General features: G+C 43.4%; 1 long non-coding RNA gene across 1 annotated transcript; it reads left to right on the forward strand.

The window, feature by feature from the left end:
- The first annotated feature begins 1,595 nt into the window (after nt 1–1,595).
- On the forward strand, nt 1,596–15,273 carry LOC115471564. The gene is made up of 3 exons (XR_003942368.1): nt 1,596–1,605; nt 15,032–15,037; nt 15,186–15,273. It is a non-coding gene; the product is annotated as an uncharacterized LOC115471564 (long non-coding RNA).
- The last annotated feature ends 1,991 nt before the right edge of the window (nt 15,274–17,264 follow it).

The raw sequence follows: 17,264 nt of genomic DNA on the forward strand, positions 1-17,264 counted from the left end.
GATGATTCTAGAAATCAACCTTATGCAAAGCATTTTTAGTAGAACATGCTATTGTGCATTTGGGTCACTACTATAGTCTCCTGCATTTTGCTCACTGTCTGAGAGACAATTACATATCTAGAGAAGGATGGCATGGAGTCTAGAGATCTAAACAGAGGAACAGAGTGAAAATTGTCCTGGGGAGAATCTAAGGATATACAATTTATTTTGTAATGCTATTGAAATGACTAATACTAGAAATCTAGATTTAAAAGCAATGGTCTTATACAGCAAATGAGTAGGAATGTGCCCAAGAAAAAAGTACAGCTCTCCTCCCCACCTCTCCCCATTTATTTGGCCTTTTGCTTGATTTTCATTGTTTTCTGTTTCACATATTCATTTTAATACATAAATATATAATATGCACAAAAAGTATTCAAACACATAAAAATCAATTTAACATACATTAATTCATAGGTCAATGCAGATTGACTTTGCACTTAATAAATAATTTAAGATAAGGAGATCTAAGATGGCGCCATAGGGGTTAGACATAACCCCTATGGTTATGGTTATGTTGCTCCAGGCTCCAGAAACTTCACCAATTCAGAGCGTCTCCTGGCCCGTTTAGAGATGGGCAAGCTTAAAGGGAAAGTGAGAGTGTTTCCCTCGACTCCCGGTGCAGTCCTGGCGATGAAGCAGATGACGTTGGACTGGTTTAGAGTGCCTTAGAGGCTTTAAATATTGCGGACCCAGACGTAGCGGCTGTTCAGACCATAAACTTTAAGATGGCCAGTACTAGACGCCTGTCAAAGGCCTTCCCGCTGCATTAGGCCATTGATGAATTAATTACAGTGCAGTAGTCAGACCCAGATGGCGCTCTTAAAATAGCCAGAACCATGGCTTGTCTTTATCCTATCGCAGCAGTTCGATCAGAACAGCTGGCCCTTCCAAAGGTGGACGCTGTAGTGACAGCTGTCACTAAGGAGACTACTTTGCCAGTTGAAAGAGGAGTAGCACTGAAGGACATGCAAGACAGATGTCTGGAAGCTTCTTTAAAACGCACCTTTGAGGTGGTATCGTTGACGCTTCATGCTTCTGTGTGTAGCTCTTATGTGGCTAGAGCTTGTCTTAGTTGGTTGGCTCCATTCTGTTCAGGATTCTCTTCAGGAGTCTGATGGAGCCGGGTCTACTGCCTTTTCTCACTTAGATGTAGGCCTTGCTTATCTAGCAGATGCCCTTTATGACTTGGTTTGTTCTTCAGCCAAGCTTATGTCTCTAGCTGTTTCCTCTCGAAGAGTGTTGTGGCTTTGTCATTGGTCTGCTGACATGGCCTTCAAGCAACATCTCATCCATTTGCCTTTTTGAGGTAAACTGTTGTTTGGGGAGGACTTAGAGGAGATTGTTAAGGATTTGGGGGATTCCAAGTCCCAACACCTTCCTGAAGATAAGCCAAAGCCTACTTCTAGACAAGGGTCCTTTTAGCATTTCCAGTTCCAACAAAGATCTTCCTTTTGCAATGACAAGTGAGCACCTGGAGCCTCTGCTCGTCAGGGAGCCGCTTCTCGTACCTCCCAATGATGGGGTGCTGGCCCATTCTGCGGGGGAGCAGATAGGGGGATGATTGTTTCTCCCAGAGTGGGTCAAAATAACCACAGACCAATGGGTCCTCAACGTGGTGCGGGAAGGATACAAACTAGAATTCGGTGCACCCGTCACAGACGTGTTTCTGGAGTCTCGCTGTGGCACGCGTTCTAAGCGAGTAGCAGTGCAAAGCACATTGCAAGACCTTCTGCGGTTGGGAGCCATTGTTCCCGTGCTTCCTCTCGAAGTTCGCAAAGGCCACTATTCCGTTTACTTTGTGGTCCCAAAAAAGGGCAGATCGTTTCAGCCGGTTCTCGATTTAAGGGTGGTGAACAAGTTCCTGTGCGTTTGGCACTTTCGTATGAAAACCCTGTGAAGTGTTATAGCATCAGTCCAACAGGGAGAGTTTTTGACGGCTCTCGACTTGCGGGAAGCTTACTTACACATTCCGATTTGGCAACCTCATCAGAGGTTTGCTATCCTAGGATGACACTTCCAGTTTTGAGCCCTTCCCTTTGGTTTGGCCACAGCTCCACGCACCTTTTCAAAGGTCATGGTAGTGGTGGTGGCTTTTTTACAGAAAGAAGGGATTCGGGTTCATCCCTGTCTCGATGACTGGCTAGTTCAAGCCAACTCTCCACAGGAGAGTCGAGCGGCCACTGACTGAGTAATAGCTCTTCTGCAGTCGTTGGGCTGGATCATCAATACGAACAAGAGTCAACTTCAACCTACTCAGACCTTGGAATATCTCGGAGTGCTATTCCACACAAAACTCGGGAAAGTTTTCCTACCAGATGGCTGGCATGTCAAGTCGGTTGCGCAAATCTCATCCTTGCTTGGTCTGCCCTGCCCTCGTATTTGGGACTATGTGCAATCCTAGGTTCCACGGCAGCTACCCTAGAGGTGGTGCCAGGAGCAGCATGGCTTGGTGGCTCCTCCCATCCAATTTGCAGAAGGGCATGCCGTTAGCCTCCATGGACTTGGATGGTGGTTGTGATGGATGGCAGTCTGTCTGGATGGGGTGCTCATTGTACAGAGTGGCACAAGGAACCTGGGGATCCCCTAGAAGCAGTTTGGTCCATAAATCGCTTGGAATTGAGAGCGGTGGTGAATGCCTTAGCCAGTTTCCAGGATCTCCTGGAGGGCAAAGCAGTCCGAGTTTTGTCAGACAATTCGACGACGGTGGCCTACATCAGTCGAGAAGGGGATACATGCAGTTTGCCTCTAGTGATGGAGGCATCCCTCCTGATGATGTGGGTGGAAGCTTGTGTTCTTAGCTCTGGCCCGCAATGTGCACCTCTGAAAGGCAATGTTCAAGCGGGTTTTCTCAGGCGAACTCTTTTGGGCCCAGCAGAGTGGGTGCTGTCATCAACTGCGTTTCGACTGATTTATCGTTATTGAGGAACACCAGTGATGGACCTCATGGCCTCATCCCAGAATGCCAAGGTGGCCAAATTCTTCTCCAGAAAAAGGCAATCCGGATCTGCAGGGCTCGATGCACTGTTGCAGCCGTGGCCAAAGAAGGGGCTGCTCTATGTATTTTCTCTGTGGCCTCTAATAGGAAGAATCCTGTATCGAATTAGTCATCAGCCTAGTGGTTCTGGTGGCACTGGATTGGGCCTGAAGACCGTGGTATGCAGATCTGGTTCGGTTACTACACGACTCTCCTCTGTGGCTGCCGGTGACTCCAGACCTGCTACACTGGGGTTCGGTTCAAATGGAAAATCTTTCCCGTTTTGGTCTTACGGCCTGACTATTGAGAGGCACCGATCGAGGAACAAGGGTTTTTCAGAACCTCTTATTATCACGGAAGAGAGTGTGTATCAACAACTTGGAAAGCTAAAGGTGGACAAAGCCATGGGACTGGACGGGATCCACCCCAGAATATTGAGGGAGCTCAGAGAGGTTCTGGCGGGTCCTCTTAAAGATTTGTTTAATAAATCCTTGGAGACGGGAGATGTTCAGAGGGATTGGAGAACGGCGGATGTGGTCCCTCTTCACAAAAGTGGTGATAGGGAAGAAGCTGGAAACTACAGGCCGGTAAGCCTCACTTCGGTTATTGGAAAAGTAATGGAAGCGATGCTGAAGGAAAGGATAGTGTATTTCCTGGAAGCCAATAAGTTGCAAGATCCGAGACAACATGGTTTTACCAGAGGGAAATCGTGCCAAACGAATCTCATTGAATTCTTTGATTGGGTAACTGGAGAATTGAATCATCGACATGCTATAGACGTAATCTACTTAGATTTTAGCAAAGCTTTTGACACGGTTCCCCACAGGAGGCTCTTAAATAAACTCGATGGGCTGAAGATAGGTCCCGAAGTGGTGAACTGGATTAGGAACTGGTTGACGGACAGACGACAGAGGGTGGTGGTAAATGGAGTTCGCTCAGAGGAGGGAAAGGTAAGTAGTGGAGTTCCTCAGGGATCGGTACTGGGGCCGATTCTGTTCAATATATTTGTGAGTGACATTGCCGTAGGGTTAGAAGGTAAAGTTTGCCTATTTGCGGATGATACTAAGATTTGCAACAGAGTGGACACCCGGGAGGGAGTGGAAAGCATGAAAAAGGATCTGAGGAAGCTAGAAGAATGGTCTAAGGTTTGGCAATTAAAATTCAATGTGAAGAAATGCAAAGTGATGCACTTAGGGAGTAGAAACCTAAGAGAGACTTATGTGTTAGGCGGTGAGAGTCTGATAGGTACTGATGGGGAGAGGGATCTTGGGGTGATAGTATCCGAGGATCTGAAGGCGACGAAACAGTGTGACAAGGCGGTGGCCGTAGCGAGAAGGTTGCTAGGCTGTATAGAGAGAGGTGTGATCAGCAGAAGAAAGGAAGTGTTGATGCCCCTGTACAAGTCGTTGGTGAGACCCCACCTGGAGTATTGTGTTCAGTTTTGGAGGCCGTATCTTGCGAAGGATGTTAAAAAAATGGAAGCGGTGCAAAGAAAAGCTATGAGAATGGTAAGGGATTTGCGTTCCAAGACGTATGAAGAGAGACTTGCTGACCTGAACATGTATACCCTGGAGGAAAAGAGGAACAGGGGTGATATGATACAGACGTTCAAATATTTGAAAGGTATTAATCCGCAAACAAATCTTTTCCGGCGATGGGAAGGCGGTAGAACGAGAGGACATGAAATGAGGTTGAAGGGGGGCAGCCTCAGGAAAGATGTCAGGGAGTATTTTTTCACAGAGAGGGTGGTGGATGCTTAGAATGCCCTCCCGCGGGAGGTGGTGGAGATGAAAATGGTAACGGAATTCAAACATGCGTGGGATATGCATAAAGAAATCCTGTGCAGAAGGAATGGATCCTCAGAAGCTTAGCCGAAATTGGGTGGTGGAGCAGGTGGGGGGAAGAGGGGTTGGTGGTTGGGAGGCGAGGATAGTGGAGGGCAGACTTGTACGGTCTGTGCCCTGAATAATGCAAGTACAAATCAAGGTAAGGTATACACACATGTTTGTCTTGTTGGGCAGACTGGATGGACCGTGCAGGTCTTTTTCTGCTGTCATCTACTATGTTACTTCAGGTCCCTCGATGACCTCACCCCTCTCTGCTGGAATCGCTGCATTAAAGTCTGTCAGCAGCGTTGACAGGGCTTCCCTGAGGCCTGTCAAGTGGATGGCTCCCTCACAGCCAGGAAGTGGAGGAGGTCCAGGCATTCCTGGACCCGGCACCCATATGCTAGAAGAACTGGGTTTGCAGAGAGGGAGTGTGTCTGTTGCGGATGAGACTGTGGAATCTGGTCGAGATTCAATGGTTCAGTCAGCTTTAAAAAGTTTACATTTAGAAACTCTTGAGTACTGTTCTCTCAGGTGAAAAGTCTACCCACTCCTGTTATGCCATCTTAGGTGTTTGTTATATTCCTAAATACAAAGAATTACAGTAATAGAAAAGTAGCATTGAAAAAGCTTGAAAACCAGTCCTAAAATTGGCAGGGGATAAAAAAAAAATACTTCACACTTCTAATTAATCTGAATTTGAAGAAAAATGTTTGAATTGTGTACTAAATCTGTGGCTTCCAAGGAAGGGCTGAGTCAACAATAATTCTTAAATATTTGATCTCTGTCACAATGAGAATATTAATGTCATAATCACTTTAATGCAATATCAGAGACATTATCAGATAGTAATAAAATAATAGTAGCTAAAATAATGTCATAGTGTCCAAATAACTGAAAATCCCTCTAGTTTTACTAATTCCAGAATTTACTGCCTTTAATAATTTGAAGATAGGAAGCAATCTTTTGCAATGCTATTGTGATTAATCAGATATCCCAACAATCCACATATGATCCATTTTAAAATAAAATACTCATATTTGCATATTCTCAAATGCAGCTATGCGTTCTATAATCAGTCAATTCTATCTGTTTCTGATTCAAAGGAATTTATTCCTCACTGAGGGGCCCTTTTATAGAGCGGCATTAAGCCCAACGTGGGCTTACTGCTTGCTCTTCTGGGACTACCGCTGCCCCAACGTGGCCACCAGTGGTAGTCCCACCCCGTGCGCGCAACATTTCCAGGGGAAAAAGAAAACCTCCACAAATAGCTTGTGTGGTGCTAACCCGATGATAATCGGGCATCACCGCGAGCCGTCTGGTTACCACCGGGTTAGCATGGGAGCCCTTATCACCACCTCAATGGTTGGCAGTAAGGGCTCCCCGCTGCATGGCCGTGTTGTCATTTTTTGGGGGGCGGAAAAACAGCCCTGGCGTGCGGGAGAAATGCCCCCCCCCCCCGGCTAGCGCAGGGACCTTGCCTGCCAAGGCCCCTGAGAAAGTTAATGGGAGACAAATACCTTCAACAAGCTAGTAAAATGCTATCTTTATCTAGTCAATAATATGTAGAAGCATTTCAATCCAATATAAAAAAGTCTTGTTGATCTATTTTTTTAGTCAGAGCTCTTGAAATTTGATGTGATTCTAGTGGGTTTTAGTCCGCAACGTTTATTTACTAAGAGGTACATGAAATTGCAGTGTATGTATCTATTGTAACCTGCCTAGAATTGTGGGATAGTGAGGGATATACATTTTTAAAGGGGTAAAAAAATAAGAAGGCAGAAGGTCCACAATATCCACCATGAAATAAAGGACAAAGAGCAGACCCTGATGAAGTAAATGTAGTCCTTAATATGTAATATTGATGCTCCCAGGATTCACACTCTCATATGCTCGACATGGCTATGTTTCACCTAGAACACAGGCTACGTGTGGTTGGTGCAAATCTAAAAACTGCACCAACTGGAATTTTATGCCCCTCACGTAGCCTAAGTTCAAGGCAAAACATGGCTATGTCGGGCATTTGAGAGTGTGAATCCTGGGACCATCAATATTACATATTAAAGACTGCATTTTCTTCACCAAGGTCTGCTCTCTATAAATGTTTAAATAAATAAATATCCAAGTCTCTCTGAGTTTAAACACAGAGGAAGCAATTTCATAGGTGAAATGTTCAAAAGAGTGCCTATTTTATAAAGGCAAAATAGGTGCCTATATGATTTTCTAAAAAAAGCTCTCAGCATTAGCCATACAACTCTGTGCATAGTCACAGGTATTTTATAAAATTCACAAATACATCGCAACTCTGCTCCAGCTTCACCCAAACTTTGCCCCTGGAAGTGCAAATGAGCAGCATGTGTTCTGGTTGGACCACCAACTTTTTTGTCTACATGTCTCTTGCAATTTTATTAAGCGTGTTTTACATACAGAATATATTTTATAAAATTACCCCTCCCCCAATTTTTTTGCAAGCACTTATATCACACCTAAAAAAATCAGAGCTGAAACAAAATATGCCTAGGCGTATTCTCTAAAGTACGCCTAAATTTAGATGTCCTTTATAGAATAAGCCTAAAAATCTGTGCGGTTTAAAGAATATGCCGAGCACCTGTCTGTGTGACTAAATTTAGTGGCGGTTAGGCCAAGTAAACCTTGGTGTAAATACCACCACCTAAATTACACATGAATCGGGTATATTCTATAACTACACACGTAGATTTTAGAAACGACCATCACTCGCCCATTTCCACGCCTATGGCCATGTCCCCTTTTCAACTTTGCAACTTAGAATTATATGCATCACATTATAGAATACGCTTAGACAGTTGTGTACGTAAATTCTAAATTAATGACAATTAGTGTCAATAATTGTTATGTTGCAATGAGCAGCGCATATTGGCTTAACTAATTAAGTTGCACAAACAAATCCAGAATACGATTGGATTTGCACACTCAACAAGTCGTGCTATATAGAATCCCAGCACTAATGGTGAACGTCTTCCCTTTTATCATCACACTTTTTGTTTTTCAGGAAATATGCACTGTTTTTATTGTTCCACAGTGGTACCAATAACACTGTGTAATATATTTCTGAATGAGGAAAAACATCCACACCAGCTGCCAAGGCTTTTTTTTAAGCTCTCTTCCTGAGGAAGCAGCCAGTGGACATGCCAGTCAACAAGGACATGTGATGTCAGTGTCAGTTATACACTGACCCCGTGACAGTTCCTCTTCTATTCACTATTTCTAAGTTTAAAGTTCTAAAACAGGACACCGTGTTTATGTTTTTGTCCCACCCATCCATTTATTCCTTTCCCCTGAAACTTTTACTATTTTTGAGTGTTTAGGATATACCTTTTGGGCGCGTGCCTGGTTTTAATTAGCATGGTACTGATAACTGTTATCTCTCCAACAGGAAACAGTTGCACAGCTTATTCAGAGCAGAGGATCTTCTGTTCCCCGGGGGTTTCCAAAACGCAAGGAACCCAATAGCTCCATTGTTCCAGCCAGAGGTCAATGTGCATGATTTGAAAACATGATGCTACAGGTTGTGAGTGCTGAGAAAAATGTCAAGGAAAACAAAAATAAAAACTCGAGTTCTAAGGGGTGGCAGGTGTATGAGTAATACTGAGTCAGAACTAGTAAGAGAGAAGGGAACCCATGAAAATAGTAAAACCTAGGGATGGGCTGACATTTGCTGTGATAATTTAAATGTCAATGACATATCCCATGTCATTGCATGTTGTTAAATGAGAAGAAGCACAGAAAACATGGCATTTAGTGTTTTTGTCATTTATAATAGTGTATTTATATGTCAACCATGGCACACATGTAAATCATCATACATTCACACACTGTTGCAAAGAGAGTGCACACTTACCCCCTGATTCTATATATATGAGTGGAGTGGCCTAGTGGTTAGGGTGGTGGACTTTGGTCCTGAGGAACTGAGTTCGATTCCCACTTGAAGCGGTGCAAAGAAAAGCTACAAGAAAGGTATGGGATTTGCGTTACAAGACGTATGAGGAGAGACTTGCTGACCTGAACACGTATACCCTGGAGGAAAAGAGAAACAGGGGTGATATGATACAGACGTTCAAATATTTGAAAGGTATTAATCCGTAAGCAAACCTTTTCCGTAGATGGGAAGGCAGTAGAACAAGAGGATATGAAATGAGATTGAAGGGGGGCAGACTCAAGCAAAATGTCAGGAAGTATTTGTTCACGGAGAGAGTGGTGGATACTTGGAAGGCCCTCCCGTGGGAGATGGTGGAGAAGAAAATGGTAACGGAATTCAAAAATGCGTGGGATAAACATAAAGGAATCCTGTTCAGAAGGAAGGGATCCTCAGAAGCTTAGTGAAGATTGGGTGGCAGAGCCGGTGTGGGAGGCGGGGCTAGTGGTTGGGAGGCGGGGCTAGTGCTGGGCAGACTTTTACAGTCTGTGCCCTGAAAATGACAGATACAAATCAAGGTCAGTTATACACATAAAGTAGCATGTATGAGTTTATCTTGTTGGACAGACTAGATAGACCATGTGCGTCTTTCTCTGTCGTCATCTACTATGTTACTATGTTACTTCAGGCACAGGCAGCTCCTTGTGACTCTGGGTAAGTCACTTAACCCTCCATTGCCCCAGATACAAATAAGTACCTGTATACAATATGTAAGCTGCATTGAGCCTGCCATGAGTGGGAAAGCGCGGGGTACAAATGTGACAAAAAAATAGCGCTTAGTATTCAGTGCCAAAATCCAAGAATATTCTATAACGACACATGTAAATTAATTGGCTTAACAAGCTAATCAGAATTGATAACAGCACTTGATAACAGCACTTAACAAGCAATGCAAAGAGGTGGGAAAATGTGGGATACAAATGCAATAAATAAATAAATAAATAATGAGCACTAATTGGGAATAATTAGAATTTACGCGCACAACTCTCTAAGCATATTCTTTAACGCAGAGTGCTTAAGTTCTAATGCACATAACTAAAAAGGGGCATGGTTCTGGGCAGTGAAATGGGCATTTCGTGTGCATACTAAAATTTATGTGCACTGTTACAGAATATGGCCCTCTGTGCCTAAATCTATGCGTTGGTATTTATGCCAGGTTTTCCTTGGTGTAAATGGATACACTTAGTTCTAGGTGCTGAGATATCAACTAAGCGTATTCTATAATGTGCCTAAATCTAGGTGCCACTTTTAGAATACACTTAGGCGGAAATTTGTTCCGTTTGGATTTTTCAGGCACCATATACAGAATCTGGCCTTTAACAACATTGCTCCCTAAACAGAAATGAAGTCTAACAAAAATAAAGCAAAACTAACAAATCTGAACATGATGCTGAAAACAAAACAAACTGAACATTTTTGGGCTGCCTATCTCTAGTAAATAGAAGAAAGGTGGAAAAAGACTTTTAAAAAAACAGAGGATCCACGGATTCCTCCTTAAGAAACTATTCATAGCATATCGGTAGTGGTTCACAATGAGGGGCATAATCGAAAGGGACGTCCAAGTTTTGATGAGGACATCCTCGCAAAACGTCTTGATGCCTATATTTTTGAAACAAGATGGACGTCCATCTTTCGTTTTGATAATACGGTCAGGGACGTCCAAATCTTGAAATTTTGGTCGTCCTTAGAGATGGTCGTCCCTAGACTTGGTCATTTCTGATTTTCGCCGATAATGGAAACCAAGGGCGTCCATCTCAGAAACGACCAAATGCAAGCCCTTTGGTTGTGGGAGGAACCAGCATTTCTAGTGCACTGGTCCCCCTGACATGCCAGGACACGAACCGGGCACCCTAGGGGGCACTGCAGTAGACTTCAGAAATTGCTTCCAGGTACATAGATCCCTTATCTTGTGTGCTGAGCCCCCCAAAAACCAACTACCCACAACTGTACATCACTACCATAGCCCTTACGGGTGAAGGGGGGCACCTAGATGTGAGTACAGTGGGTTTGTGGTAGGTTTTGGAGGGCTCGCTGTTTCCTTCACAAACGTAACAGGTAGGGGGGAGGTATGTGCCTGGGTCTGCCTGCCTGAAGTGCACTGCACCCACTAAAACTGCCCCAGGAACCTGTATACTGCTGTCATGGACCTGAGTATGACATCTGCGGCTGGCAAAAAATATTTTGAAAGATATTTTTTGAGGGTGGGAGGGGGTTAGTGACCACTGGGGGAGTAAGGGGAGGTCATCCCCGATTCCCCCCGGTGGTCATCTGGTCATTTCTGGTACCTTTTTGTGCCTTGGTCGTGAGAAAAACACGACCAGGTAAAGTCGTCCAAGTGCTTGTCAAGGACGTCCTTTTTTTTTCCATTATGGGTCGAGGACATCCTAGTGTTAGGCACGCCCAAGTCCTGCCTTCGCTACGCCTCCGATACACTCCCTTGAACTTTGGCCATCCCTGCAATGGAATGTAGTTGGGGATGTCCAAAATCAGCTTTCGATTATATCGATTTGGACGACCCTGTGAAGACGTCCATCTTCCGATTTGTGTCGAAAGATGGGCGTCCTTTTCTTTCGAAAATGAGCCCGAATGTCACTTCTAATGCATAATATGGTGAATTAAAGGAACTGAGAAAGTTTGCTGTTCTTTAGACTATGTAAATAAATAGACAGGCGAATCCTATCTAGGCAAGTGTAGCATATAGAGAGAAAAAGTATTAACCCTTTCCTTCCACTGAACTTCTTGCTTCAGACAAAAAACATCCTGCTGCCTTATTTAATTATATGCCCCTGCAGTGGAAAATGATTTTATTTTAACCCCACCTCCTTCCTCTAGATTCTGAGTCCTCCTACCACAAAGGATAGTTACCTTACAGGGACAGCGAGATTACCTTGATCATGGGTCATCAGCATGTGGGGAAGTGCGGCAGACAAGGTTATTCATTAATGCAAAATCTGCAAGAAATTTAGGTGTCCTTAATGCGCGGGTTACTAACAAGGTACCTTTGTCTGATTACGCATGGTAACCTGCATTTAACCTAGTTTTTAAAAAGCTTTTCAGGAGGGGCGTGTCATGGGTAGAAAATGGGCATTCTCGCATTATCTAGCTAGTGCAGTACTAGCATGTGTTAACTGGATAATGCAAGGTTAACACAGGAGCATTCAGTACCTCCCAAACAGTAGGTGGTAAGTTCTCTTGTGTTAGTTTTTTGCAAGTACTGTGTACTAATTGGAACATTAGTGCGAGACCTGCAAAAAAAAAAAAAAAAAGTAGAATGAAAACCTATATATCTGGGCTTACTGATCAGGAGAGTCCTGTATTAAAATAAGCCCAGATTTTACCACACTTTGGTAAAAGGGCCCCTTAATTCTTCACTTGAATGATCAGGGTGATTACACCAGAACACCCCTCCACTATTTTTTTTGTTACATTTGTACCCCGCTCTTTCCCACTCATGGCAGGCTCAATGCGGCTTACATGGGGCAATGGAGGGTTAAGTGACTTGCCCAGAGTCACAAGGAGCTGCCTGTGCCTGAAGTGGGAATCAAACTCAGTTCCTCAATTCCCCAGGACCAAAGTCCGCCACCCTAACCACTAGGCCACTCCTCCATTCCAAGCAAGTATACATTTGTGCCATAGATCGGTAGCTGAAAGTTCATGTTTTCTGCTTGCTGCCAGTCCAATGAAAGGTAGAAGGGGCATCAGTATTGTCTACAGTACAACAGGTTGCCTCTAGGGTAGCAGCTGGCATTAGGAGGTGGCAACCTGGTTAATTGCCCTGGGCATTCATGGCATAGTGGGCCCCAAGCCTACCTCAAGATGACGAAAGAGGCATAGCCAGAAGGTAGGCTTTGGGGCCCCCTTCACTATTTCTGCCCTGGGTCCCTGCATATCTAACACTGGCCCTCCTCAAGGGAATGCTTTTCAACTCTCTCTCTTGGAGGCACACCCACCACGATGAATATGTATGAGATAGCAGTGACTCATTCTATACTCTCATACATATTCATAAGTCTTCCTGAAAAGCTGACTAGGTAGATGTGTCTCTATGAAGAGGGTATGAGATGCACTGCTACAGGGTTACCAACTGGCCCTTTGTTCTTAAGGAAAAGATAAATTCAGTCCTGGTTTCCCCTTGTTTGATTTCCCTACAAATAAATTATAACTAGTAATCTCTACAAGCACTGGGGATAATGTCACAACTGGACCAGCGTGCTTCTTGTGACATGGAGCCACTTTATTTCATTGAAAAGATTCTCTACCACCCTCCAGCAGATCATCCAGCCAGAGCTAGTCCTTATGTTAAACATACACAATACAAATATATTCTTTCATTTGAAACCTGAAATGGTTTAAAAAATTTAATTCTGAGCCAACACACTGGACTACATTTACATTTTAACATTTTTTCCTACCTAAGTTCTTGAGGATTTTAAGTTTTGGGTCCAGCCTTTTCCTCCTGCCCCTTTGGGTTTCCAGTTCAATCAGAAGCTGTCTGGAAGTTGCAGCTATCTGTGATCTTTTCCTTATTTGGGAAATACAACAGGATGAGAAGCCATGCACATAAGAGTAATTAGGGGGCCACATTTACTAAGTCAGTAGTGGCTGAAAAGCAGGGCCATATGCAAAAAAAAGAGTCGCTCAATGGTAGGGCTAGTTCTGTTTATATCCATTCTCACTAAAGTCTAATCATTACAGTAACTGTCTGGAAGCTGGAGGCGGGGGTGGGGGCAGCTGAAAGGTTTCTTCTAAAACTTTGCAAATATGGGACATAAATAAAGCCACTAGGTGTTGCTTTTACACAATGACTGGGTCTACCTCTCTAAATACACTGAACAATGCATCTACTACTACTTATCATTTCTATAGTGCTACTAGACGTACGCAGCGCTGTACACTGAACATGAAGAGACAGTCCCTGCTCGACAGAGCTTACAATCTAATTAGGACAAACAGGACAAATAAAGGATAAGGGAATTACTAAGGTACGAATGATAAAACATGGGTACTGAACAAGTGAGTAAAGATTAGGAGTTAAAAGCAACATCAAAAAGGTGGACTTTTAGCCTAGATTTGTAGATGGCCAGAGATGGAGCTTGACGTACTGGCTCAGGAAGTCTATTCCAAAGATTTGGTGCAGCAAGATAAAAAGAATGGAATCAGCAGTGGAGGAGAAGGGTTCAGATAAGAGAGATTTACCCAGTGAACATAGCTCCTGGGGAGGAGTTTAGGGAGAGAAGAGTGGAGAGGTACTGAGTGCTGCAGAGTGAATGCACTTGTAAGTCAATAACAGGAGTTTGAACTGTATGCGTAAATGGATATGGAGCCAATGAAGTGACTTGAGGAGAGGGCTAATATGAGCATAGTGACACTGGCAGAATATAAGTCGTGCAGCAGAATTTTGAACAGATTGAAGGGGAGAGAGATGGCTTAGTGGGAGACCTGTGAGAAGCAAGTTGCAATAGTCTAAGCGAGAGGTGATAAGAGTGTGGATAAGGGTTCTGCTGTGTGTTCAGAAAGAAAAGGATGAATTTTGGTGATATTGTAGAGAAAGAAATGACAGGTTTTATCAGTTTGTTGAATATGTGCAGAGAAGGCGAGAGAGAAGTCGAAGATGACCCCAAGATTACGAGCTGATGAGACAGGGAGAATGAGAGTATTATCCACAGAGATAGAGAATGGGGGAAGAGGAGAGGTTGGTTTAGGGGGAAAAATAAGAAGCTCAGTCTTGGTCACGTTTAGTTTCAGATGGTGGTGAGACATCCAGGCTGATACTTTGGCCTGGATTCCTGCTGAAATTTCTGGTGTAGAGAAGTAGATCTGGGAGGCATCAATAAGGGAGGAAGTATAGATGGAGAAAAGTACCTGATGTACACCAACTGATAGCAGGATAGAAGTGGAGGAGGATCCGCCAGAGTACACACTAAAAGTACAATGAGAGAGATAAGAAAACCAGGAAAGAACAGAACCCTGAAATCCAAATGAGGACAGCGTATCAAGGTGTAGGCAGTGATCAACACTGTCAAAAGCAGCAGATAGACTGAGTAGGATGAGGATAGAATAGAGATCTTTGGATCTGGCCAAGATCCAGTTATTGGAGACTTTAGCAGGCGCTGTTTCAGTTGAATGAAGAGGGCGAAAGCCAGATTGAAGTGGATCAAGAACAGCTGGAGATGAATGAAAGTCAAGACAATGGCAGTGAACAGCATGTTCAAGTATCTTGGATAGGAAAGGGAGGAGGGAGTGGGGGCAATAGTTGGAAGGACAGGTAGGGTCTAATGAAGGTTTTTTTTGAGGAGTGGTACGACTACGGCATGTTTGAAGGCATCAGGAACAGTCGCAGTGGAAAGTGAAATATTGAGGATATAATAGATAAATGGGATGGCAGTAGGAGATAGTGCTAAGTAAATAGGTGGGGATAGGATCAGTGGAACACATAGTTAGTTTCAAGGAGGAAAGAAAACATGCAGTTTCCTCTTTGGTGATTTCAGAAAAGTAAGAAAAGGAGGCAGGAGTTGAAGGAGGGTTGAGAGAATGGACTAAGGGAAGGAGAGGTAGAGGTGACTTGGTTGAGAATTCAATGTAACAAATGTAACAAAAAATAAAATTCAAGTTTAATCTTGTGAACCTTATCAAGAAAGTACTCAGCCAGAGACTGGGGAGAAAGTGAAGGGGGAGTTGGAGGTGAAGGCACTTTGGGGAGAGACTTCAGTGTGGCAAAGAGACATCGAGGGTTTGAGCCAAGAGAGTTTGTCAACTGGATGTAGTGGTCCTGTTTGGCAAGTGAAAGAGCAGACTGAAAGGAGGTCAGCAGGAATTTGAAATGTATAAAATGAGCATGGGCACGGGATTTCAATCAAAGGCGTTCCTCAGAGCGGGCACAGGAACGCAGGTAGCAGATTCAAGAGGTCAGCCAAGGCTGGGGTTTGGTACGTCTTACAGAACAGGGAATGGGAGGAGCGCGAGAGCAGAGGAGAGAGCAGTATTATAGGAAGCAACAGCCTCAATGACAGACTTATTTATAGGAAGCGACAGCCTCAATGACAGACTTATTTATTTATTGCATTTGTATCCCACATTTTCCCACCTTTTTGCGGGTTCAGTGTGGCTTACAATATGAGTTAAATGATGGAAATACAATTTGTTACAGATTGGTTATGGATTACATTGTGCAGAGTTATGCGAGATAATCAAGGTGTCATTAAGGAATGTAACAATGGAACACATAGTGGTCAAGAAGAGATTTGAAACACTGGAGGACAACAACAGTAGAAGAGTCAGTAGCCTGAAGATTCCTAAATGTATTGGTTGAGATTGGATGGGACTGGGGGGAAGGGTCTTTGTGTGAAAGTTATCAGATGATGGTCAGAGAGGGGAAGAGTGGAATTGCAGAAACTGGAGAGTGAGCAGTTGGAGAAGATAAGAGCAGATCAAGACAGTGGCCATTCTGGTGAGTGGGGGTAATGCAGCATCTCAAGACATCACGAGCTGGCCCAGCCCAGAAAGCAGAAGAGCTGACTCAGAAATCATTCTCAGCTTCTCTGCACAGAAGTGTACAGTACTGTTACTGAATGACTGGGCTGGCCCTAGATTTTACTTTATTTTTAAGACTTTTAGAAAATTATTTTTAGAAGCTGGAAAGTATGATTTTTTTCTTTTTCCTATTTTCTGCATACAGCATAATGAGATGTGGTTGGTAATTTAGCAAAATACCTATGGAAACTAAGACCTCGAGAGTTATAATGTAGTCAGCAGCTGGCACAGGATGTGCATTAATTTGAAATCTTGTGGCATCTCCACTATAAAATAACTTGCTAAAATCCACCTTGTTTGAGAGCTCAGCACCGCATCATTCATACATTTTGCTTCTGGTACAATACTGTGTACACCAACACCACTGTATAAATAATAGATATTCTGACTACCATCATTAATCAATAGCAATTAAAAGGTTTGATAATAATGTACTTACCTTCCCTATCATCTTCAGTTATCCCTTTCAAGGTCATTTATTATATCTTAGAAATTATGATTAGCATTGATATCTGTCATACAAATTCTTTTTTTATGCAGCTGTTTAGACAGATGCTTGGGCACCCAACCCCTAATCAACCTGGAGCTAGCCCCCTAATGTACATCACATAGTTTGAGTTATCTGAATGTCATCTACTGGGTTTGCTCAAGTCTGCATTTCTGATATCAAATCATATCAGTTCACATAAGGCATAATATTTAGAATATCCTAAATTACAAATGAAGGCCATAATTTAATTGGAGTTCCTGTCAGCTGTTGATTGGGGCCAGCTGGAGTTATACATATAATATAAAACATACTTGGTTCCACAAAGGTGGCGACCCCTGTTGGTTATAAAGCTTGGTGCTGAGTGATCATTTTGGAGCAGGGGTCTCCGTCTTAACCTTGAAACCACTGAGGCTTTTTAGTGTCACTTTGGTATTTTATCTGGAATAG

Source organism: Microcaecilia unicolor, chromosome 6 (assembly GCF_901765095.1).
Source record: "Microcaecilia unicolor chromosome 6, aMicUni1.1, whole genome shotgun sequence".
Classification (NCBI taxonomy): domain Eukaryota; kingdom Metazoa; phylum Chordata; class Amphibia; order Gymnophiona; family Siphonopidae; genus Microcaecilia; species Microcaecilia unicolor.